Genomic DNA, 18,941 nt, shown 5'->3' on the forward strand with positions numbered 1-18,941 from the left:
TTCAGTGTAGCTGGTAAGTTACTTTCCACATGTAGTTTCTGATGTACCAGAAGACGAAACAAAAATGTTTATGCAATCAGAAGTGATCAGGAAAGAAAGTAATCAATAGCCCATGAACTGCCCAACTCTTAGCCTAACCCTCATCCAGCAGTGCAGGAGTATTACATCTTATTTTCTGCATAATGCACATTTTAACAGTAAATGACTCCCAGAATAAATATAAAAACCCTTACACAAATAACAGCATTGAAGGAAAGTCAATAACACATGACTCGTAACACACTAACCTAGCCTACTGGTACATTCCGAACTAAGCCAGAGTGAACTAATTGTCAATTTCTCAATATTTTTTGTTAGCTTATGTCCTTTGATCCAACACAAAGCAACATAAAATGAATTACTGTTTTCTCACCATGGCCACAGAGTGGGCAAACAATGGAATGTGTTCTTTGCAAGGTACTTGTAAATTTAGCCAACCTCTGTGTGCCCATCCTTTGACCAAGGAAAAGTGCTGCATAAGGTGGAGTAATAAAATTGAGATACTTTTCAAAGCTGAAGTCAGGTTTACACTGTAATTATCTAGGGCCCAGCCCCATGTTCAGGCATGCTCCCTCCATGTTCTTCCTGGTCAGGAGAAGTGCAGCTTTTTTCACCCTTGCCACAGTATATTTGTTAATGGAAGATGGGTTGAACCATAAACGGCTCCTGTCCAGTGCAGCAAGTGTTTTCTTAACGTGCACTGTCCAAGGTAGTGCCCCCCTCTAAAACCATAACCTGCACCAGGTCTTCCCTATATCTCACAATGTCACTTGTGCCCTACAGCCTTACCCAATATATCACTAGGCTGATGGAACTGTCATCCTGGATAGGACGTAGACCAGTTTCCATATGGATAAGGCATTAGGGGCTACTCTTGGGAAGAAGGAGCAGATTTTTAAGTAATTTATTTTCAGCTGTTAATGATGCCTGTACGTGTGCATGGCCCCATAAGTCTGCACAACACAGGGCTGATGCTTTGGCCTGTTTGTATAAATCTCAAGTGCTGGCGTAACAGCTCCTCCACCATGTCTATGGTAGAAGCTTCTAACTGCACCATGATATTTTTCAAGTTTGTAACACGTGTTATCCACATATTCTGTCCATAGGCCATTCTCTGTAAATCTAATGCCCAAATAATCATATAAAGGGACATTCTCTAACCTAGAGCCACCCACTCTCCTCTCCTTTGCCCAGCGCTCTGACAGTCGGGCCTAAAAACCAAAGTTTTAGTTTTCTCCAAATTTCATGTTAATTTCAGATCCTTAAATTTACCCAGAAAACTCTTCAAAGTTGCTCATAGGCCCATGGGGGCAGTTGCTAATAATACAGGAACATCTGTGAAAAATAAAGCGGGGAGTTTTTTAACTCCCCAGTCTTGGCGGATATTAACAATTCTTAAGCGGCTCCTCAATAACTTCATCTATATAAATGCAGAACTCGAATCCCCCATATCACCACCTGATAACGTACCCAAAGACAAGCAATGGTGTACAAATATCCAAAATGCCCTCACCAATAAAGTAAAAACACTACAAACGAAAATTGCTATAAAAAAAAGCCTTGCTCCCTCTTAGTGAAATTCCCAGCACGCCCACGCTCAAACCTAGCCTAACACCCTTCAAATTCTCTAAAGTTTCCACACATGAAACTGAAAAAATCATTGCCTCACTAAAACCATCCAATTGCAAAGGCGATTACTGCCCAGCCAAGATAATCAAGGATGCCGCTAGAGACCTTGCTCCCTTCGTCACTAAACTCATCAATGCCTCCTTCTCATCTAGCACCGTCCCAAGCAGCTTAAGAGTCCTGGGTTCTCCCCCTGCTTAAAAAACAAACCTTAGACCCCTCCATCCCCACCAACTATAGGCCCATCACTACTGTCCCTTTCCCCCTGAAGATAATTGACAGAGTGGCCTATCTCCAAATCCAAAAATACCTAGAGACCAAACAACTCCTCGGCACTCGTCAATCGGGCTTCAGACCGCAACACGTCACTGAGACCGCCCTTATAGATCTCAAAGCCCAAATTGACGAGCTCAACGATAAAGGAAACACAGCTATGCTACTCCTCCTTGATCTGTCGGCGGCTTTTGACCTAGTGGACCACGCAGTACTCTGCAAACACCTAGCGTCAGCCACCCACTTCTCAAGTGAAACCATAGCCTGGATCCAATCCTTTCTCGACAACAGAAGCATGCGAGTCTTCTCCACCTTAGACTCCGCAGACCTTATCCAGACAACATGTGGAGTCCCACAGGGTTCTTGTGTCTCGCCAACGATGTATAATATCTTTACTAAACCTCTATTCGACAAATTGGACAGACTGGGTGTCACCTACACAAATTATGCAGACGACACCCAGATCCTCATCCCCCTTTTTGGCAATTTCACTACGGATACAGCTTTAGTAAACAAAATGAACACTCTCAATCAGGCATGGATGGCAACCCATGGCCTCTGCCTGAATGATGAAAAAACAGACATCCTTATTCTAGGCTCACCCAACAACCTAAAAAGACTTGATTACAACTACAGCTCCTTCAATATCGATGGCAATATAATCCCCGTCGCCAAAGAGGCGAAAACCCTCGGTTTCTATTTGGACTACACTTTATCCCTAAGGAAGCAAGTGAACTCCCTGGCCCCATCCACAGCCTATACCGGTAAACTTATTAAAGCATGCAGACCCTTCCTCTCACCAGCTAGCTGCATTATCCTAGCCAATGCACTAATCCTCTCAAAACTGAATACTGCAATGCACTTTATGCAGGCACAAATAAATACATCATCAATAAACTTCAAAACCTTCAAAACAACGCGCTCAGAACGGCCCTGAACCTCCCAGCTAGAGAGCACTTCTCGAATGTGCGGAGAAAATACAACTGGCTAAAAATTAGCGATAGGATCACCTTCAAAATTGTCACACTAACATACAAATGTCTGAACAATGCAGCCCCCAAAACCTTAGGAATAGAATAATAAGAAAAACCACTGCACGACCAACTAAAACAGCCAACCCTTTCTGCCTCCAAACCCCTAGATTCCGACTAAAAAAAACAGGAGGTAATAGCTTCCCTGTGCAAGCAGCCCAGTACTGGAATGCCCTACCAGTTGAACTAAGAAGGGACCAGCCCTACAACAGCTCCAGGCACCATACCCGCACCTGGCTTCGACGCAATGACCTCTGAAACCGGTGACCCTGAGCATTGTGACCTGATGACACACATACCCCTCCACTCTTACATGTAAAATGTACATAATGTATATACTGTATATAATTTGTTACCTTTCCACCCTTACATGTAAAGAATGTACATAATGTAATTACTGTATACAATTTATGTTATCAACAACCTGTAATATGCAACCTGTAACCAAGTTCTAAGCATTCTTGTTATTCTGTGCGCCCAGCTACCCAAGGGTTTTCGGGCGCCCTATAAATAAACAAACAAACAAAAGAGGAGCAAGAACATAACCTTGCCTTACATCTCTTCAGACTTCGAATGAGTTGGAAGTTTCACCTGGTATGCTCTAACTAACCACTGCACGGTTGTCAGTATATAGAGTTTGGACCATTGACAATAAGTGGTTTGGTAAATGTCTCTGTAATAGAACTTGCCACAAAGATTTGAGCGGTACCCAGTCGAAGGCTGTCTTAAGATCGACATACAATTTAACCTTTTAGAGCACTGTATATTTTTCTACTAGGAGAGACAGGCGAAAGCTCTGGTCGAGAGCGATTTTACCAGATTGGAAACCCGCTTGTAGGTTGTTTATGACGGCATTAGAATCTACCCTGTCTTGGAGATGATTTAAAATAACCTCAGCAAACAATTTCTCTGCGCTATCCACCAGACAAATAGGATGATAATTACCCAGAAAATTCCTTCTGCCTTTTTTATATATATTGAGACAATCTCTGAGTTGCGCAATGACCCAGGAACCTTGTTCAATTGAAGTGCTGCCTTAAAAATTCACCAGAACACAGTGGCCCAAAATAAGGGTTCTTCCCTAAAAAGTTCAGAGGGGTTTTTATCAGGTCCGGGAGCTTTCCCACCCTTTTGCATTTTTATGGTCTCTTTGATTTGAGCCATGTTAAATTGTAAGTCGGTTTGCCCTACACCAGTATATTGTGTTTGCATTGCACATGTGTAAGATTTGCATGCTGTCTCATCTTTACTCAGGTTGTACATCTCTGCAAAGTGTTTGCACCAGGTATCCGCTGTTCTACTACAATGGGTCGCTGTGTCCCCATTCACCGCCCTATAATTGACAAATTTCCAAAATGCTGGGCTATCACCCTCTTCGAATGTATTGTGTCCTCCCACGTTTTCCTCATCTTAGATATTCGTATCTTCAGCTTTGCTGCTTTGGAAAAATGTTTCTCCACACCAGAGGGTTCTGTACTCGAGGCCGCATCATCGATGTTCCTGGAGAGCTGCCGATGAGCGTCGACGTCATCCGCAGTATTAAAGGCTCGAGCCGCGCCCTTTGGCCTCCGTTCCGTTTTTCCGATAGCATTCGCTTCGTGTCACGAAAACAGCGCTTCAGTTCTTCGGGCTATGTCTTCCTCATCAAATCCTTCCATGCCAAAGACTGGCTTTAAAAAGTGTCAGAAATGCGGGAAGAAGATGCCAATCACAGACCCCCATCGAAATTGCCTCTGGTGCTTGGGTCCGAAACATCGGGTTGATGAATGCGGTTCCTGTCAGGCAATGACAAACAAAGCTCTTATGGAATGAAGAGGTAAACTGACGGTGGGGGAGGAATCCTTGAAGTCTTCCTCGAGAAGAAAGAAAGGGAGTTGAGTAGTAAATCTCGACACAAGTCGAGGAAATCAAGATCGAGGAGTCTATCGAGGAAAATCGTCCTTTTCTTCGTCAAAAAAATCAGAGAAAAGACGACACTGATCGATCTCCCTTTTCCTCTTCTTCGTCGTCTGAGACAGGGGTTATCACCTGCTCTTCAAAACACGATTCCCCAAGAAAATGGGAGGCTTTCAGAGCCTCTGATGAACATTTTTCGCGAATGCAGCCCAGCCCATCTCTAAAAAGTCATATGAAGACCATGCCCTACCTCACTCTAGAAGTGACAGAGGGAGGTCAGAGACCAAACATGCTAATTCCGGTGAAAAGTCAATGAGGGTATCGGAAGAAATGTGTCCGACACCTTATAAAAAAAAAGCAAAATAAGCCTACCGTTGCATAAATCGGGGGTAACACCTGACAAAATGGCACAAGTGTTCATCTGCCATCAAAGTCGGTGTCGAAGGTCTCCTCGATGCCACTATCGAAGGCTCACTCGATACCGGCATCAAAGGTAGCATCGACAACTTACTCGACACTTCTGTCGAAGACTCCTTCGACAGTGTCGAAGCCTGCATTGATGACATTGACGTCATTGTCGAGGCCAACATTAATTCCGGCTCCCAAATCGACCCCCTTGTCAAAGCAGAGATCTATACCCATTACATCATCAGATAAAATGTACCATCCTGAGCATAGGCAAGATTCTTTCATATCTATGGCTTTCATTTATGAGGAGCATTCCTCTGAAGAGGACGTTTCCCCAATCCCCTGAAGAGGATGTTTCCCCTGCTGGGGTAAAATCTGGAATAAGATATGTCCCTGAGGAATGAATAGATCCCCATTCTAAGATGACTGATCAATATGAATGCCTGCAAACAGCCAGTGGGCTGGATACTTCTCTTGAAGTGGATTTTGACAGGCCTGACCCTGCTGATAGAACCCTTATGAATAGGTTGATAGAATTTATGGGGTGGAACAGAAATTCCCCTAGTTCCAAGCAGGGATAACGTGACGGACATCCTCAGTGAAGGCCCCCAAAAGGTCCCTGTCCTTCCCTTTCACACAGCACTGCAAAAAAGAGTTATGACCACATGGGGAAACCCCAGATTCGGCACCAGCTGTGAATAAAAAATGTGTAGGGAAATAGAGGCCTTCCTAGTCTGATCCAGAATATTTATCAAAACATCCATCGCCTGAGTTTAGTGGTCCAGACGGCCACATCCAGTAGGCATTCGGCTTATCCTTCAATTGCCCCAGATAGTGACGATACAAAAATTGATGCCTGGTCCCAAAAGATCTTTTTTTCTTCTGGCAGCATAGCCTTAAAATCGACAAACGTGACTTGCACCTTTGCAAGATTCACATTTACCCTGTGGGATTGTATGACGGCAGTGGCTGAACACATTCCTGAGGGCGAGGAACAGGAAGGTTTCCTGGGGAATGCCTCCAATCAGGACTGGACACTGCTGACAGCATCAGCAGGTCCATGGCGTCTAGCACAGTCCTATGCAGATTTGCGTGGCTGAGAAAGTCGTGCTTTGCACCAGATGTGCAGGCCAGGCTGCTCAATATGCCATTTGACGGCTTGAGGTTGTTTGTCATCAAGGTGTATGAAAGTTTAGAAAAACTGTAGACCTCAAAAGCGGCTGCTAAGTCACTTAGCACCTCTATATGAAAACCTCAACAACACTTCTACTCGGGCTCATCTTCCTGGAGTAGGCGTCCTTTTCGATTCTACTCCTCATTTGGGAGAGGGAAGGGACAGGTCAGTCAAAAAGGACAACAAAGAAAATGTCCTCGTGGTGGAAGAGGAAAAACTGCTAAATCGGCCTCAGCAGCAGCAACTGTCCCCTTTGCCACTGCTGCAGCCGGTGCAAATCCACTCTGAGGCCTTGACCCACAAAACCCTGGTGGGAGGCAGGATCACTCAGCATCTGAATGAATGGCAGGGCATTACTTCAGATGCTTGGGCACTGGAAACAGTAGCCCAGAGTTACTGCCTCCCCTTTCAAAGAAGGCCTCTGGACCATCCACTGGTAGCCAGCTCTGCCAAAATTCCTGACCCGCTCCTTGTGCAGGAGATCTTAACCCTGCTAGAGAAAGGTGCACTAGAATGTGTAGCTGTAGCGGAGAGGAACAAGGGTTGGTTACTTTCTCATGCCAAAGAAGGACGGAGGATTGAGACCCATCCTGGACTTAAGACACTTGAACAAGTTCCACTGGAAGGACAGGTTCAAGATTGTAACCCTTTCTCAGATCCTTCAGGCTCTCCAATTCCAGGACTGGTTGATGTCATTGGACCTTCAGGATGCTTACTTTCATGTGCCGATCGATCTCAAGCACAGAAACTACCTGAGGTTCGCGGTTGGCGGTTCTCACTATCAGTTTTGAGTTTTGCCATTTGGGCTGACCTCCGCCCGAGGGTTTTCACCAAGCTGATGGCTGTAGTGTCAGCGAGTCTCAGGAGAGGGGGATTCACATCTAACCTTACCTGGATGACAGGTTAATCAGAGCGAGTTCACCCGAACGAGGCCAGAAACATCTGACCATGACCTTCCACTTCTTACACAGACTGGGCGTCTCCCTCAATTACAAGAAGTCAAATATGATACCATTCCAAAGACTCCAATTCATCACAACAGTCCTGGATACTTCCTCGGGCAAAGCCTCGCCTCCCGAGGAGAGAGCTCATCACATTCTGCAGATGGTAACAAAGTTTCAGAATGCCCAGCATCTGTCGGCTTTGATTTTCTAAGGTTGCTCGGCCTCATGGTATCCTGCATTTTTCTGGTGCCAGAGGCCAGATTGAGAATGAGATCCCTTCAATGGGCCCTCAGGACTCAATGGTCCCAATTTTCGGGGAATATGTCAGATCTTTTGCAAGTTCCGACCAGAGTGGCTCAAGATCTGCTATGGTGGAGTTGCAAGGACAATATTTTCAAGGGAGAACCTTTTTGGCAACCATTGCCAGAGGTAACGGTAGTGACGGATGCCTCACTCACGGGGTGGGGAGCCCACACCAACTATCTGTCAATCAACGGTCGTTGGTCTCCCTCAGAGTCCAAACTACACATCAACCTTTTGGAGCTGAGGGCGATCAGACTAGTGCTGAAGGCCTTTCTGCACTCTGTACGGAGAAAGAATGGCCTGATAATGACAGACAACACAGTGGCCATGTACTACCTCAACAAAAGAGGGGGTGTAGGGTCACGTGCACTGTGCAGAGAGGCAATGCAGCTCTGGTTCTGGGCCATACAAGAAGGAATCTCTCTGTCGGCAGTTCACCTAGCCGGGGAGAAGAACATGGCGGCGGACGCTCTGACGAGGCAGAGCACAGTGGGAACTAGCTCAGGAAGTCCTTCAAGAGATCTTCAACCTTTTGGGGAACTCCTTAAGTGGATCTGTTCACGACCAATGTCAGCCGGAAGTGCGATCAGTACTGCTCAAGGGAATTTCCTCCAAGAGGAGCTCTAGAAGACGCGTTTGTGGTGGACTGGGAGTTTTCACTTCTACACGCGTTTCCTCCAGTCCCCGTGATTCGTCAAGTAATCAGGTGGTTGAGAAAGTTCAGGAAAACCATGATCCTAATTGCCCCAGATTAGGCCAGGAGAACGTTGTACCCGGACCTTTATCGACATGTCCATATGCCCTCCAAAACGTCCTCCACAAAGAGAGGATCTCCTTTCACAAGAGGAAGGTCGGGTTCTCCATCCAGAGGTCAAAACACTCAGCCTTCACACATGGTTTCTGAGAGGCTGAGATATAATGATTGGGACCTCCCAGGCGACGTAATAGCGATTTTTCTTTCGGCCAGAAGGCCAGCAACAAAGTCCCTATACCGGTGTTGTTGGGACAAGTTCAATAACTGGTGCACGGACAAAAATGTGGATCCATTCCTTTGCAATACTCCTATAGTACTTTCTTTCCTTTTACACTTGGCCAATTTGGGTATTCAAGTTGGCACGATATAAGGATACTTGGCAGCGCTATCTATTTTTATGCGCTCCTCAGAAAAAGTGTCTGTCTTCAAGATGTCCTTGGTTATTCAGTTCCTGAAGGGCTCAAATGTATACCCTCCAACCCCTTTTCAGGTACCCGTCTGGGATTTAAATTTAGTTTTAAAATTCCTCACAAGTATTCCATTTGAGCCCATACTCTTGTCTGCTAAGGTTTCTTACTTTAAAGACAATACTTCTCGTGGCAATTACATCAGCCCGCAGGGTGAGTGAGTTGCAGGCGCTCTCTTGTAAGCCTCCTCGCGCCATTTTTCTTAAGGACAAGGTTACTCTTAAAGTCAAACCCTCTTTGTTTTGCCAATAATTGTCTGACTTTCACATGTCACAAAAAAATCACTTTACCTTCCTTCTATCCTCCTCCTCATGCAATTAAGGAGGAAGACAGGCTACACAGACTGGACCCTAGATGGTCTCTTAGTTTCTATATTACCAGATTGGCTAAATTTAGGCAAAGTGATCAACTTTTTGTCGGATATACTGGACACAAATTAGGTCTAGCAGTAACCAAACAGACATTGTCCAGATGGATAATTCAAGCAATTACTGGATGCTATAGATTAGCTGGGAATGATCCTCCAGATGGGCTAAGGGATCATTCAACCAGGGGCATGGCAACTTCAACAGCCCTTCAGAGGGGTGTCCCGGTGCAAGACATTTGTGCAGCGGCCACCTGGTCCTCTTTGCACACCTTTGTGAAGCACTATTCTCTAGATTCAACATCATCACAAGAAGGCCTTTTTGCCAAAGCCGTCCTTCATACAATCCATGATTAAAATGGACCAGTACTCCCACCTACATTTTTATATAGTGCTTTGGAAGTCGTATCTAAGATGAGTAATATGTGGGAGGACACAATCCATTCGAAGAACAAGTTACTTACCAACTGTAACGTTCTTTCGATTGGATGTTCCTCCCACGTATTCCTCATCGACCCTCCCAGCCTACCCCACCGTACAGTTTGCGTAGATTGTGCTCTGAAACCCTTGAGAGCTTGAGGTCTAACGATCTCCTGGTCAACTGTTCAGTTAGGTATATTGAAAAAAACAAAACTGAGGCCAACAGGTGCGGCTCAAGCCTTTTATACTGCGGATGACGTTGATGCTCGACGGCAGCCCTCGAAGGACATCGACGCCGCAGCCTCGAGTACAGCACCCCCTGGTGTGGAGAATTTTTTTTCCAAAGCAGCTGAAGATACGAATAATCTAAAATGAGGACTACGTGGGAGGAACAGCCTATCGAAAGAACATTACAGTTGGTAAGTAACTTGTTCTTCTATAGCGGAAAGCAGATCATCACATTTAGACTTTGCAAAGGCCTCAGTTTCCCTTTTATTAATGCTTTGTAGCACGCTCTACAGATGAAGAGAAAGTCTTTATTCTCAGAAGATTTGTCTTTTAAGCAGGATATCAATCTGGACTTAGCTGCTCTGCATTCCGCATCGTACAAACTCTCCTTAATTAATGCACATTTCCTGACCAAGGGGTTATGTTCTGTAAAATATGCTCGGGAGGATAGCTCAGGGGCAACACACTTGCCTTGGAAGCAAGACACAGAGAAACACAGGTTCGATTCTTGGTTCCGCGCTTTGAAACCCCTGGGTATTAAGCACATTATAAATAACCAATTATTATTATTACGTATGGAGGGATACTATTCATCAGGGCATTAAACTGATTTATAGCCTCCTCTTCTGTGTATCCTATCTTAAAAATATTCTCTGTGCCCTAATGCAGCATGGTAAATCTCTATCTTTGAATTATGTTCCTCGAGCTTGGCCCACTATTGGGACAGTTTTCCTAAAGTCCACTTGGAGGTAAGACTCTATAAAACTATCCCTTGATATACAGGTCCCCAACTCTTGTATTGTATTTGGTTATTTATATAGCGCTCTTTCCCCATTTGTATGGCCTCAATGCGCTTTGTGGTTGGAATGCCCTTGGTGACCGTAGTCAGTGTGCTGGAGGTTCTACGAATTTTAGATTAGGTGATGCGTATGTGCATTTTTTGCCGGTCTAAGACTTAGGTGGCTGACTAGGCTCGACTAAGCAGCCCAAAGAAGTCAGGCATGTGGGTGGGCACTGGAGGTTTGCGATAGAGTGCTATTGTTGAGAAAGAGTTGATGTGTGGCCAGCTATACTGAATTTCTTTTCATTGGCAATCGCTGTATGCTAGTGGCAGAGGTGTTTGAGTACGTAGGGTGTTTCAGTTTGAACGGCTATATGCACTGCTAGACCAGAAGAGCAAAGCCATAGCTGCATTCTTTGGTACATGGATGTTTGGCCGTGCCTGCGGCCTGTGGCCACACACGTGGTGTAATGTATACGTACCGTAGGCTTCGATGTTCAGCTGCAGCGATCTTTGTCCAGTGCAGAGAAGGCAGATTTAATAGGCAGACACAGAGATATGGCCTAGATTTCATCATACAGTAGGTTTCGCAGTATAATAGGTGGATATGGGGAACACACCCAGATTTGAGAGTCCTGTATATTGGGAGAGAGGCCTGGGTTCCACAGTACAATATTGGTACAGGGAGACATACCTAGGTTTGAGAGTCCTGTATATTGGGCGAGAGGCTTAGGTTTCACAATACAATATGGGTGCAGGAGAACACACCTACAATTGGAATTCCTGTTTAGTGGTAGAGAGGCCTAGGGTTTCACAATACCGTAGGTTTCATAGTGTAATAGGCAGATATGGGGAACACACCTAGATTTGAGAGTCCTGTCCAGTGGGATAGAGGCCTAGGTTTCACAATGTAATAGACAACAGTGGGGACTATGGTAAATGTGAGCCCTGTGTAGTAGGAGAGAGGCCTAGGTTAAAAAAACAATTTGGGTATGGGTGAAACCCCTAGCATTTAGAGTCCTGTATAGTGGGAGAGAGGCCTGGGTTTCACAATTCAGTAGGTTTCACAGTATAATAGGCAGCTATGGGGAACACACCTAGAATTGAGAGTCCTGTATAGTGAGATAGAGGCCTAGGTTTTACAATATAATATGGGTATGGGGAAACGCACCCAGATTTGAGTCCTGTATAGTGGAAGAAAGGCCTAGGCTTCACAATACAATAGGTTTCACAGTATAATTGAAAGTGAAACAGTTTCTTCTTTTACCGAGGATTCCCGGCCTGATTATGGGGAATATTCATGAGCATGTCAATCCATGCTGCATCCCATGCTGGAGAATGTGGTCTTACTAAAGAGCATTGGAGCAGTGCAGATATAATTGCAGAGCGAGGAGAGCTCTGACGAATCAAGGGCATTCAGCCCTTCTCCCCAACGCGGAGCCCCTTCTTGTGAGGCTAGGGAAGTGAGCCCGCTCCACAATACCCTTTCTAGGGGTAGAGGTAGGTGGGACCTCACCGCGAGAGAGGTCTCCTTACGGGACAAGGACTCCCCTTCCTGCGAGGAACTCCCTACAGTGGCCAAACTATGGCATAGATGAGATGTTCTCAAACTCAGAAAATCTCTTTACATTCAAACTGGGGCGTAGAAACTCTACAGAGATGCCATTATTCCGATGAAAAGGATTATGTCCCTTTAAATAGAATTCACCAATCAATCCAATGAGACTAGTAAGTCTTATAATGTAGCTTCAAGTAATAGTGAGGGAGAGAGGAAAGCAGACATCGGCATGGGACAGTCCTAAGAAACAACACATGCAGGAAGCAGGATGATAGAGCGTGCGAGTTTCAAACTCGGTCCAGCAGAAAGAGCTGAACGGCAGTGCTGCAGCATAACCACAGTGAAAGTCAATTTGGGTAGGAGCCCAAATGCAAATGGCAGTGGGACCACAGAGAAATATCTGTGGTAGACTGGTGGTCCAAATAACATCACAGAGACCATTACAGTGTGGGAGCCAGAAGCAGTCCGATCTCCGGCATCAAGAGCGGAAGTGAGATGAGAAACCAACAAAGAGCGCAATAAATCTTGTACCAGCGAAGGGAAACCGCGGCCGGTTGATAAGTCAAAGGTCCTGAGGAACCAACCTCCAGAAGACGCTATCAATTGAAGAGGAAGGTAACTAGGGGTACGGGGGATGGGGGCAGTACGGGAGTCGCGGGTGGCCTCAGGAGAGGATCGTTATGTTGTAGATCCCAACTAATCTCAGTACCAATTTGAAATCGCAAATCATCTTGCAACTATAGGGAGTGAGGATCCAAGAGGAGACATTGAGAAAGCCAAAATTGAGAGAGATGTAGCGATTTCCATACCCTGGGAAAAGACTCTGAAGTAAATACAAAGTGTGACAGCTTGAAAGCCCAAGCCATACCCTGCAAAAAGGGGAGAGATTCTTAAGTGGATGCAGAGTGCGATGATTTGAAAACACAAATCCTAGCTGAGAAACGAGTACAAATCGTGCCACAGATCGAGGTTGAGTAGACCAAGCTGAAGTGAACCCTACTCGAGGGAGGAGGAAAAGAGCCTCCAGCCAGCAATGTTAACGAGTGTACAGTGAAGAAAGTTAAACCTACTACAAGTATCCAAGCAGAAGGGAGTTATTCTCCAAGCCTGTTAGTTTACAAAGTGGAAGGGTTGATTAGGATAGTTTCGGACAGAGGACTTCTTTATTTGGACTTCCAAGACTGACTGAATAGCACCTTAGTTTGTAAGGTAGGGCAAATTACCATAGCGATAGGGAAAGCAAGGCATTAAAACTCTTTAATAAATCATCCTGACACTCATCTTAGAGTCCATGTCTTCCCTCTGACTCACCACATCACCCAGCAGAAAATAATGAATGCCCATGGACATCAAGCTGGTAAGTCCCTTATTGGCCTGCACAATGTTGTAAAGTGTCCTAAAGAGACAGCCCAAGACCAGGAGATGGGCAAGGCCGTAGACCTGATTGTCAGCCCCAAACTCACATTGTAAGGTATGGGATAAAAAGGGAAAAACAATTTCACAAGCAGGAAAAAGGCTAAAAATCCCTGAGGCCTATAACACTACTCCCCATTAATTTTAAACTCCCTAGTGCACAGTATTAAAACAAATGCTGGGGCTTATATGTGACTACAGTATACCCATATAGAAGATGAGCCCTTGCAGGACAAGTCAGCTGTGTTGAGCAACGCAGGTGCGCAGGAGACGCTGCATGACGAAACGTAGTACGTTTGCTACGTCCATGCTTCAGAGCCTATATAATCCGAGGTTCAGACCTTTTGCGGCAAAGCCCTCACGGGACAAGTCTGCGGTGTTGAACGATGCACGTTTTTGGCGGCGAAGGGGTCTGTGGCGTAGACAGTGAGTGCGGATGACTCTCCCCCCTGTCTGCGGATGCCAGGTAAGAAGTTGTGGGGATTGTAGCTTGCTCTGCGCTTCTTAGCCCTTCTGACATATGCCCTTCTCCCCTGCCTTGCGTCCCCCCTCCACTGAGACTTGTCCCTCTGCCCGTGTCCCTTAGGTTGGGTGTGCCCCCTTTTTCCTGTTCGCTTCCATCCTGCGTTACCCTTGCTCCCAACCCGTGTGGTTCCTTTGCACTCTTAGATTGCGGTGCAATCCCTCGCCTCTTCCATCCTTGTCTTTGCACCTGCGTGTCTTCTGCCTTCGTGGTTCACTCGCAATCCTTGACCACATGTGCTATGCGTCCCCTCCATCCTTGCCTATGTTTGAGCCTGCACGTCCTCTGCACGTGTGGATCCCTAGCATTCCTTGATTGCTTGGGTTCCGCGCCCCTTCATCTTTGGCTGTGTTTGCGCCTGTGCGTCCTCTGGCCACGTGGTTCACTCACAATCATTGATCGTGTGTGCTCCGTGCCCCTTCGGTCCTTGGTTGCGCTCGCACCTACACGTCCTTTGCGCGTCCCTGCTCCCCGTGCTAGCCCCTACTCACCTCCTCCCTGCCCTTTTCTCCTTCCCAGCCCTTTTCCCCTTCCCAGCCCTTCCCTTACCCCTTTGTTACTAATCTGTGTTCTGCTGTTTTTCTTCTTCTAGGCCCCTATTTGCTTGACTGCTCTGTTCTTGTGTCTGCTATCTTTGATTGCGGTCTACTTGTACTGCCTATTTCTGGATGTTTCTCACTGTCCTCCTTTCGGTTCCCTCGATCATTGTTATGTTACTTATCCCTTGCTCTGCCTGGTCGTTCCCTGTTGTGTTCCTTTTTCTTTTAGGTTCCCTTGGTCGTTTCTTGCTCTTAACTGGTTCATTACTCACATCTGCATGACTGCTCTTCTTTTTGTCTCATCAAGCCCTTCGTGAATTGAAATCAATTTGCTCTTGTCTTGTTTTTGTCGCGTCTGCTTTCTTGTGCCCACCCCCTAGTGTCTCCTCCCTTCACCTTTGTTTCCTCACCCCCTCACTACCCTATGCATTCTCTATGGTGCTCTCTGTCTCTCCTATCTTCTCTAACTGCTTCTCTATTGACTATCCTGTTCTTCCTATTAATTCTGGGAGGAAGAAGTTCATAAGGGATATCCTAGTCTCCAGCCCAGGCCTCCCCTATCGCTGATAACTAGACCAGCGATTCTTTCAGACAGACTCTCACAAACATCCTCTTTGTCGTTCCTTCACCAGACATATGGACTCCACATATGGTCTCTCTGCTCTCTCCCTTTTCCTCCTCTCCCATTAATGGTGGCACCTGGTGGGAGGCCCTCTTGGTCCCCTTCCACTCTCCAAAGACCATTATTAATGTTTACCTAAATGGCATCATCTTGGTCCAAGGCCCTCAGGCCAACCTCCTGCTTTTTGATAAACGCTTCATGTGCCTCATCAATTTCCTTTCTTCTCCTGCTGTCCCTTCTTTGGCTCCTCTGCCTCCACCCTCTGCCACCTCTTTGGCTTCCTCTAATCCTTCTCTAACTGCCCTGTTGTCTCTCTCCTCTGCCACCTCTCTGACATATTCACCCTCCTCCTCCTTGGCTTCCTTGCCCTCTCCTTTCTCCTCTGCCCACCCTCAGACTCCTTCTGCACTTCCGCAGGGCGTACCTCTGACCTGTACCCCTCCACGGAAGTCTTTAAAGGATGGCAACCTTGTCCACATTGCCACACTCAACTCTTGCTTAGCTGTCTAACGCTCCTCTGATATCTGCTGTTTCCTGGAAAAACTCAACCTTGATGTTCTTGGTCTGACAGAGAGGTGGTTCACGGCCAAATCTGTCACAGGCTTTGACACTCTCCTCCCTGATGGCTACAAGATCCTCTCCGCGCCCAGATCCATCCGTCCAGAGTTTGGGTGTAGCCTTGCTCTCCCGGAGTGGATCCCTGCATCTATCATTCCTATGCAGGTCTACTCCGCCTTTGAATGCCTGGTCGGAAGGCTCTCTGTCTCCTGGCTGCTCTCTTAGTGTGGCTATCCTCTGCCAGCCGTCTGGCCAGGTAACCACCTTCCTCTCTGAGTGGACCTCTCCTCCTCCCTTCTTGCCTCTACCACTCAACGCCTCCTCCTCTGAGACCTTAACATCCACCTGAATACTTCCTGTCCTTCCGCTGGACTAATTCGCAACCTCTGCAATTCTTTCTCTATTCTTCCCTCTAGCCCTACGCACTCTGCAGGGCAGATCTCCTCCGATCTCCCCCTCTCTAGTCCTATCACCACTCCTCTCTCCTGGAGTGACCACTTCCTCCTCTCCTTTCCTCTAATCTCATCTGTCTCTCTGCTCCTCAGGCCGAGCCAACTCCAGCACTGCAACCCACCTTCTCGGTCATCCGGCCCATGAAGCGTGTGTCAGTTGAGCCTTTCACCGCCACTTTCTCTCCCCCCTCCTGCACCTCTGGCTGACTCAGCCCTCCATTCTTTTATCTCTGACACTCTTGATGTACTTGCCCCGTCATGAGGATCTGCTTGAAGCCCAAAGCCAAGTGCAACTCTTGGTACAACTCAGACCTTGTCACCCTTAAGCACAAGTGTAAGGTGACTGAGAGGAAATGGCGGTCATCAGGTGCACCCTCTGACGAACTAGCCTGACACTTGCGCTAAAGGCAGTACCGGCTCTATGTCCACACTAAGAAGAGAGCTTGCATCCAAGCCTGCGTCTCTGTGACATCTGAAAACTCGGCCGAACTCTTTAAAATCTGCAAGGAGCTGCCAATCCTGCTGCAGTCTCTACCTCTCCTGTTCCCTCCCAGACCCTCTGCACAACCTTGGCTTCCCATTTCATCTCTAAAATCCGGGACATCCTGTCCTCCCTCTCTTCCTTCTTCCTCTACTTTTTCCTCAACCTCTGGCCTTCCTGTGGCCACTCCTCCTCCCGTCTCTTCCTTTCCTTTGTTCACCTCTGACGAGGTTTAAAGACAAGTCTCATCAAAACAGGTTCTTCACTGTTCATCCAAAGCTATCAAGGACCATATTTTTATTCTTATTTTTATTTTATTGAGCATTTGTAAGGCGCTTTATACAACATAATTGTTTCAAAGTGCCACAAGGCTAATTGGGAAGGGAAGAGGGGAAATAATAACAATGGCCTTGTGGCATGGATGTGCAAGTTCATTTGAAGAGAAGTGGAGGGGATGGGGAAGGAAGGAGTGGACAAGTGCTGGAGGAGGGCCCAGGAGGCAAGTGCTAAGGGGAGCCAAGGAGAAGAACCTCAGGCTAAGTGCTAGTGCAAGCGACCCGCAAGGGTGGGAAGTTGAGCCCACCAAGCACGGACCCACAGGGCAGTGAAGTGGGGGTCGGGGGTTGTCTTGTTGACTGGGAGGATAGGCCTGGTATCCTGTGAGATACATGAGGATCAGGCCATCGTTCACAGCGGCAGTGGGGCGATTAGCAGGGAAAGGAAAATTATAAGTATGTACTACCCCAAAGGATAGGTAGAATGCCAGAGCAGCCAGGCCCATCTTATGAGGAGGATGTGAGCTGTCGGTAAGTACACCAAACCCAGTAAATAAAATAGTCCAAATAAATTACACACTGGAAGTTCTATTAAAAATATACATTTATTCTTATATACATAAGGCAGTGTGAGGGGTCAGTAATGCAAGGTGGACAACTGCTTGTAGTTAAAAAAAAAAATAAGACATTTACTCCTATGTCCCGTCCCTTTTCCTCCATACTGTAGGGGCGTCCATTGCTAGGGACGGGAAACTGAACCCTTTTCACCAGAAAAAATTGTCTTCCCCTTTAAATTTAGATGCGCGCGTGGGCACGGCCCTGGGAGTATGCGCTCCCCTGACTCCGCCCACCTTGACAGGAACGGACCGCTTCACCAGTGCTCCTGTGTTAGGCCTTCGGCCTTGTAATTACACACGCCGACTGCAGGTTTCAGCAGGTGTCCGGCCTGCAAGGGTTCTTTCCCCAGGTTGGATCCCCAGGCACTCTGCCTCCGGAGCCTTGGACCCAACCACAGCTGGGACAGCTGTTCTGCGTGCAACGCATTGACCTCGCAAACTCTCAACAATCGTTTGGCCAGGTGAAGGGAGCTGTTGGGGAGATCATCTCCAGAGGACATCAAGACTTTAGTGAGGCAGAAGACCAGGCCCAAGGTAGGTGCCCTGTTCTCCTCTGCACCCTGCAAGTGTGGCTCCTTCCCAGGGAAGCACCCAAGTGCGAGGGGCCTTCCAGGTCATAAGACCAGCAAAGAGGCCGAGGCTCTCAGAGCTACCCGCCAACAAGTCGAGGGGTCGATAGTTCTTCCCGGTTGCACCGCTGAGGGGCCACAAAGCTCTTGTACTGGGTACATCCCAGAGGGGCTTTGCTCTACTACCGGGCTTGTACCCGAGGGAGCGCCTATACGCAGCACTACCGGCGTCATGGCCGAGGGCACTCTGCCTCCCAGTTCGCTACCTGAGGTGCAGGGACGTTCCAAGCCTTCGCTTTTAAGTGTGCAGGCGGAGACTGGGCCTGGCGCTTCAGACACAACGCAACAGGTGCGGGCATGACAAAATGGCAGCCTACATCACAGGGGAGTTACGCAGCTCCCAATGTGATGTGCCAAGGACCGGCAAGACCTCTGCAGCCACAGGGGCCGACTCCTACTCCCCAAGCCTTCCCCTGCATAGGTTCTTCGAAAAGTTCCGTATCCTCATGAAATCCCTGCAGATGGGAACCATCCTCCGGGGGGGTGGGGAGGAGGGCCATCAAAGACATGCTTCCCTCAGGTACCACCCCAGGCTCTGACCATGATCCAGACGCCGGCCCCAGTCA

General features: G+C 47.2%; 1 protein-coding gene across 1 annotated transcript in view; it reads left to right on the plus strand.

Annotated features, from left to right (window-relative positions):
- The window catches only part of EIF5B (eukaryotic translation initiation factor 5B), a 1,211,079-nt gene that overhangs the window by 973,548 nt on the left and 218,590 nt on the right, over positions 1 to 18,941 (plus strand). The window lies entirely within an intron of this gene.

This window comes from Ambystoma mexicanum, chromosome 7p (genome assembly GCF_040938575.1).
Source record: "Ambystoma mexicanum isolate Mex_15411 chromosome 7p, UKY_AmexF1_1, whole genome shotgun sequence".
Taxonomy (NCBI): Eukaryota; Metazoa; Chordata; class Amphibia; order Caudata; family Ambystomatidae; genus Ambystoma; species Ambystoma mexicanum.